This window comes from Echiichthys vipera (assembly GCF_963691815.1).
Source record: "Echiichthys vipera genome assembly, chromosome: 6".
Taxonomy (NCBI): Eukaryota; Metazoa; Chordata; class Actinopteri; order Perciformes; family Trachinidae; genus Echiichthys; species Echiichthys vipera.
In genome coordinates, this window is record NC_139831.1 from 14,261,634 (window position 1) to 14,268,779 (window position 7,146).

Sequence of the window (7,146 nt, forward strand, 5' to 3'; positions counted from 1 at the left end):
AAATAGATGATAACGCAGGGTATGCTTTCGGACATTACAAGTCACTAACACAGTCAGCTGTTTCATTTTTTTTGTTTAAGCTTGTTTTTATCCCAATTAATATCACAGTTAACTTACGCACCTTGCTAATCAAGATAGTTAGTTAACTTGGCTCCAGAAAAAAATAAGATGATGATGGCCCAAATGCCAAACTCAAGGCTGCAAAACAGTGGCTCGTCACAATGGCTAAGTCCTCTTTTTATATAGTCTACTGACACTGAGTCAATACAGGTGTGCTTAGCCAGGAAGACGGACTGAGAATGAACTGAAAATATGTTTGAGGAAAAAAAACAGGAAAAGAGTGAAAGCATGGAATTAAAGTGGAATGGCGACAGTGATATCTGGGAGAGCACTGAAGTGCATGAGACCATGATGGTCAGAGGGGAAAGAGTTCAGACCTCAGTTTCCTGAAAACTGTAATTACTTCCCTGGCTTAACTCATGGCCTGAATCTCCTTCACAGCCAACTAATGCTAACCACTTGGGTTTGGGGATGTATGTTCCTGTGATGAGAGATTTCCTGTAAAGAGTTTGTGCTTTACTATTTCACAATCCAAGCCTAACCAGTGGGGCACACTTCTCGAAGATGACTGGGAAGCAAATTTAATCCTCAGAAGGGTGATAGAAGTTTAGGATTATGTACCATATCTCACCAGCCAATGAGAGGATTTCAGCCTGTCTGGCCTCAATGTCTTGGCCAATCACAGCCTAAGGTAAAGCACATGGGAGAAAGCAGCAGTTGGGAAGTGGTGCACCATGATAGCTATGGTGTACATAAGTGGCTCTGTACTGATCAACACAACACCAAAATGCACCTGAAGAAAACAAAATGATATAATAATTGTGATGTTTCTACCACAGACGGAATTTTAATCAAATATTTACATCATACTGACGAAATGTTGTGCTTGTTTGTATTCACTTACTAAGCATGCTGGGCATGGATGCATGATGGCTTTCATCTGTTAGGCTTGTTCTCTCACTCAAAGACGTGTAAACTAATTTAATAAATAACACATTCAGAATGCTTGTCTTTCCTCTTTCCTTCATTTAGCAATCCCTGTACATTGCTCTAATTTGTACTGCAATGCACCAAAATGACCAAAAGTTGTAAACAAAAAGACTAAGTGTGGTTGAACATGATGATGGCCACACATTCTTTTCTGCAATGAAAATGGGATACAAAAAAACAACTTGGAACTAAAGAAGTATTGCCAATCAAGGTGCAACACCCTAAACCACCACTAAACCAACACACACAAACAAACTTACAAGATGTTCTTTAAAATTTACAAAGGCGGGCGCTGATGTGTACAAACAAAGACACTGCTTGCCAGCAGGCAAGGCAGGCAACTGCTTGGGGCCCCGAGCCAGTAGGGGCCCCCGAGGGCTGACAAACTTTAAGCTACAACAGTGATAATGGGAAAAGTTTGCAATGACATGTAGGAGACCTGGCCCACCCAATCCTACTGCAAGTAAGTGACGTGCATGATTCAGTTCAGACAAACCTATTGGGGATTGGATGCTGGTTCGAGGAGCCCCATGTGGATTTTTGCCTATAGGCACCTAATAGACTCTAGAATTACCTCTGCATACAAATACAAATTAGAAGGCATACACTGGCCTCTCTCTGGCTGTAGCCCTGTGTGTGTGCTCTCAGCACAAGTGAAATTTAAGTCTAAGTAACTTCTGTTGTCTTAGATTGCCCTCTAGTGGTGGTTCATCAGTGTTACTTAAACAAAGCGAAATTCCACTGAACATGAATCATTGAAACATTATTATATCCTCCTAAATGCCATATAAAGCCCCAGCAATAGAAGTTTAACTCTGTATATTTTCTTACAATGTGCATGCGTGTACTGATTTAATGACTGATATTTTATACTGTTCTGTCTACTGTATGTTCTTTGCGTTTGTACTGAATGACGCCCCTGTTGTCCCATACTTCATATAGCAGATCTATATGTAGTTATGCATATGCCAGTGTCAACAAACAAACCTTTGCTCATTAAGACTACATTCCAAAATTTAACAGTCTGACCAACATAACCTACACATATGCCTGGTTGGCGCTATCATTTCACCCCCACAGAGATACTTGCTGTTCCAGTGACTTGCCAAAAAGGGGCAGCATTAGAGATAGAGAGAATATTGGTGTACAATCAGAATTACTCCACAGCTGAATTGGTAAAGGAGATCACATCAGTTTATTTGTAATGTTTGTGATAAGATAACAATAATACAGACAACTCAAAGTTCATGATATATAGTTCAAAGATACTGTGTTCTGTACAGCTGGAAACAGGTGAACTTTGTCCACACCTATTGACTGGGCCACCTTTCTAATTTCTAGCAGAGTAAAAGTACAAAAAGGTATACTTGTTTTTGAGATACCTGCACAGACAACTAAAAGATCTTGAAACAGGAAACTAAAATATCTCAAAACCAGCTAAATATGAGATTTTGTTTGAATATATATGTTTGGGAAAAGCTCTAACAATCCCAACAGGAGAAATAGATCTTAAAACCTTCTTATTACTATTTTTTAGTACTGCATTGGTTTGGCTGAGGACAGTGAGTGACACGGTCCAGGAAATCATGTGAGGATTTTAAAGATGAACTCTGTGAGAGCATTTAAGGCAGATGACCCAGTTAGCACTGGTATCAGGACGTTCCCACTTGTTCCTACTTACACAACACACAACTCCATCAATGTCTCTTTCAGAGATAGATAGATGTGGTCAACTCACACAGACATGTTGAGGGTATGCCTCACAACAATGTGTGAGAATTTCAATCCCTGTACTGCACACTGCAGTCAGTGTACATCTGCTACACTTGATAACCTGCTGTTGATACCACCTCTGGACTGCCATATAACATAAAGGGCCTGTACTATATGTCATAATGGGCCATAGAAATTAGGGCTTTGCTTTATTCTTGGTAGACAATGGCACTGGTTTATTTTTAAATCTCAGTATAATCTCATAATTATCCAATGCAAAAGTATTTGCTCTGGTAATGTCATGCCAAACCTGTAAGATATATACATAAATAAACAAACCAATCAAAATGCAACAGCAGGATGTCTGTAATGTGCTGATGTGAAATATCATACTACAGTTTCTCACAGGTATTTACAATTTATCAGCTGTTTGAGGGCAACTTTCTGGTTATTAGAATTAGAATGTCCTGGTGATAAATTAGGATATGTTTGATGTTTGTCTGATTGCACCAGATGTTGCAGTGTTGAGGTGATTCAGTCCGGAGACTTAAGATGCTACTTACTTAAAATGAGACATATTATTTTCCTTGTCATCTGAAAGTCAACAGTTCTAATAAGTGCTGTATAAAACAACACCCTGTACTAATGTCGGTATTATTCCTTAAAGCAAAACCATGTAGTTTTTCAACCTTCATAATATATTTCCAAGAGCCTTGTGATGGTACATAAACTTGCAATAAGTTTAACACACAGACGTGTCCGTCGTATCCTGACAGAGTGGTACTGCGTGTGTAGACTGTTTATACTGTGTTGTTGTCATGGCCGAAAATTAAACTAAAAGGAAGAAAGCAAAGTTTTTTTCAGAGGAGACCAAGAAAATGAAAAGGGATAGTGACAGAATCCAAGGGCGGACGAGGATAGATATTGGACCAGCGTTCACTCGCTGGCGCTAAAGGAGGAAGAGGGATTCACCACCAATGGTTACTTGGCTCTTCTGCTGCGGGACTTCTAGTAAGTACTTTTACAACAATAGCTGAAGAAAATACTGTTTCCCAACTATAGGGAGAGCCTGAGAGCAGACCCTACGTGTTGTTGCTTTAAGGTGTTTTTACAGCGAACAGAAGCAGCAAAAAAAAAAGAAAATGAAAGCAGAGAATACAGAGTAATCCGTTGGATTTAACTAATGTACAGATGGACATCAGATTCCCTTTGACTCACTGTGATGACAGACTTTATATCTGGCAGCCTAGAAAACCTCATTCCAGGTTTCTTTTCGGTGTTTAGAAATTCATAAAAATGCAACAAAAAGACTGATAGCAAACCCTCTCCCCGCTGTCTTTTTGCCATATTAACCTTCAGTGTGCTTCAGTTAAGCTCCAGTGAGAATACATTAGAGACTGCACATTTAGACGCTTGTTATTAAAAAAGATGCAATTATAGTGATAAGAGACGTATGCTACAGTCATTCATTATTAGTTCTATTTCTCATTAAGTCGTATGAATAAAAAAATATTACAACACAAGCAACACATGGCACTTTTTACTTGTTTTCTTGCAAACTGCACATGAGAGCAAAATGTGGCCATGCGTCTCGTGGCCTGACTGAACTTATCAATGTTATTTGGACAGGTTTTTAGGAATGTGCCACTGAGAGCAATGAGCTTCCACTATCCTAGTTTCACTGACCTAGTTTAGACAGCTGTGGGAGTCTGTCTGTTAATGGCAATTCTCCTCAAATGAATAATTTATATAGTCCACATCATTTAGCTCAGTGCAGTCTGTATTTCTGGAAAGCGCCTTAAACAATCAGAGAAAAAACACACATTGTACACGTTTACAGCTGCCAGTAAAGTTGAATCTGAATGAGATTCCATGAAATATGCTCAAATCAATTTTTGTATATTTTAACATTTTAGCAACTACGAGGAGTTTTGAACTTGCTATGAAACAGTGTCAGTTTAATACTGATACCTCTATATCACCTACATAAGCATATGGGACGAAGAAAATTGGCTTTAATTATTCTTAATGCCTCTCCCCAGGCTTGATTCCCTGCAAAATAATAATAATTAAAAACGGTTTATGGCATGTAGACCGGAAGAGCCTATGTTTACATTTTCCCAGGCAAAGTTTGGGAAAATGGAGGAGGAGATTTTTCGAGATAGTTGTTATATTTTTTGGTTATGGCTGATACTGGGGCAGGATTAGAGAAAAAGAAAATGATTAACTGAAGAGCAAAATGGACTGCTTTTTATACAGCACTTTGGCTTAACAGTTCTGCATCTTGTTCTCACACACACACACACACACACTCACACACACACACACACACACACACACACACACACACACACACACACACACACACACACACACACACACACACACACACACACACTCACACACACACGCATGCGCGATCAGAAGGTGGTAAGTCATGGTTTTTCAGGAAGTGTTGCCATAATTATTTCAAAGAAAAAATAAGGCAAACCACAGGCACCCAGTAGCTCACCCAGTAGAGCAGGTGCCCCTAAGCTACTGAGTCTTCACCGCAGCGGCTTGGGTTACGACTCTGACTCCCGGCCCTCTCTCTCACCCCATTTCCTATCAACCTTCAGCTGCAATAAAGGCATAAAAAGCCCCCAAAAAAATCGTAAAAAGGCATTTAATTATTTCCTGTATTTTGTTTTTTTGGAAGCACTTATTTAATTATTTGAGCTCAGGTTTGACGTGTAGGTTTTGCACTCAGTTTTTCTATGTTGTGGATGATTGCAGTTGACATTTCAGCAGTACTGACCTTTGGCTGCAGTATCAAATAGGCAGTGAAGATAATGTGTTTTAATTCGGAATGTATTTACAACCTGTGTGATAAGATGACTCATTTGTGTTGCTTACTCCCATCCGTCCTTGTAATTTTGTCGTGTACTCAGATCGCAGATTCTCCTGCCACAGTAGCAACACTGTGCAGCACCGTCGGCCCTGAACAAAAGGCTCAACGCAGCACAGCCACGGGACGAAAAACTCAGGGATAAAAAGCAGGCAGAGTGGCCCAGCGAATCTGCACCTCACAGGGAGGAACCTCAACCTGCCATTTAGCTGTCCTGGTTACCGGAGTGAAGACAGGACTGTACACTATACCAGCCCAGTCTGTCAGTCTGAGCTGAGGAAAACACCCTGTTACCTGTTTTGTCTTTCACTTTGTCTTTTATCCACACACCTTAGTCTCTGTCATCCTTCACTGAGATATCTGCACCTGCCCTTCTTCACCTGGGCGTCTTTCCTTTTCATTCACCTGTCCTTCGAGATGGCAGATGATGACTGCCGCTCGCCCATCTCAGGTACCACTGTAACTGTCCTGTCATCAGCAGTGGGTTTCAGTTGAATGTTCTGTTGCTAGTAGCAACAACTACTGGCACAGTTCCACAGCAGTTGCAGTGTATCTGATATTGTACTGTATATATACATTGATATTGTTTGTTTTGCCAAGAATATTTTATTTACTCCCCAAATGTTGGGTCATTTAGGCACTTTAAAAATATATGTTTGTGATTCGATATTGATTTGAGATTTTGTAGGATTTAGTTTACCTGCAATCAGTTTTCTGCCAACCAAGCTCTAGGCTATGTTAGCTGTCTTGAATTTTTTATTAAAACAGTAATGAATGGCATCAGCAGTCAGCTATTTAGATGGTTAATGTAGAAATTATGTCGCTCAATTGTTCCTCTTACTTTTCAATTTCATTGACCATTTTCTCCCTCATCTCCATCAGGTAAAGTTTTAACCACATAAGCTCAATTTTTCCACCTTTTATAATCATTTTTTAGTAGAAAGTGTTTGTCTCGTAATGCTCACAGAATAGGGTTCCAGTTCATTTCTACATCCATGACTATACTATCAGATTGCCACTAGATGGCAGCTTCTACCCAAATCAGTCCTCCCATCCTTCCAACAACCAAAGTGTAGCAGCCATGGTGCCTGAGGATATCATTACACACTCAATAAAGCAATAGTCAGTCATTTTCCCTGCTTAATTGATCCCACTGCTACCCAACAATGCGTGGTGTGACATTTTTTATTGCAGCAGAAACAGCATGCCTCAGAGTAAGACATGCATTTTGTAATCTTGCATGAACGGCCATCTGTGGAGAGCATGCAGTTCAATTGTTGGTCAGTGGCCGAGGTCAGGTGCTCAGCAGTCCAGTCCTCCTGGAGCCGTTTGCAGGACTCTACAATGAGATTGTCCTATTATTTACAGGGGCTTGCGAAACACTCGGCACAAGGACAAGAACACTGCACAGCACACTGTCTTACCCAATCCAAAAGTGTTTGGGAACAGATATGGATATTGACAAAATCATAAACAAACATTGGGGAGGACTGATG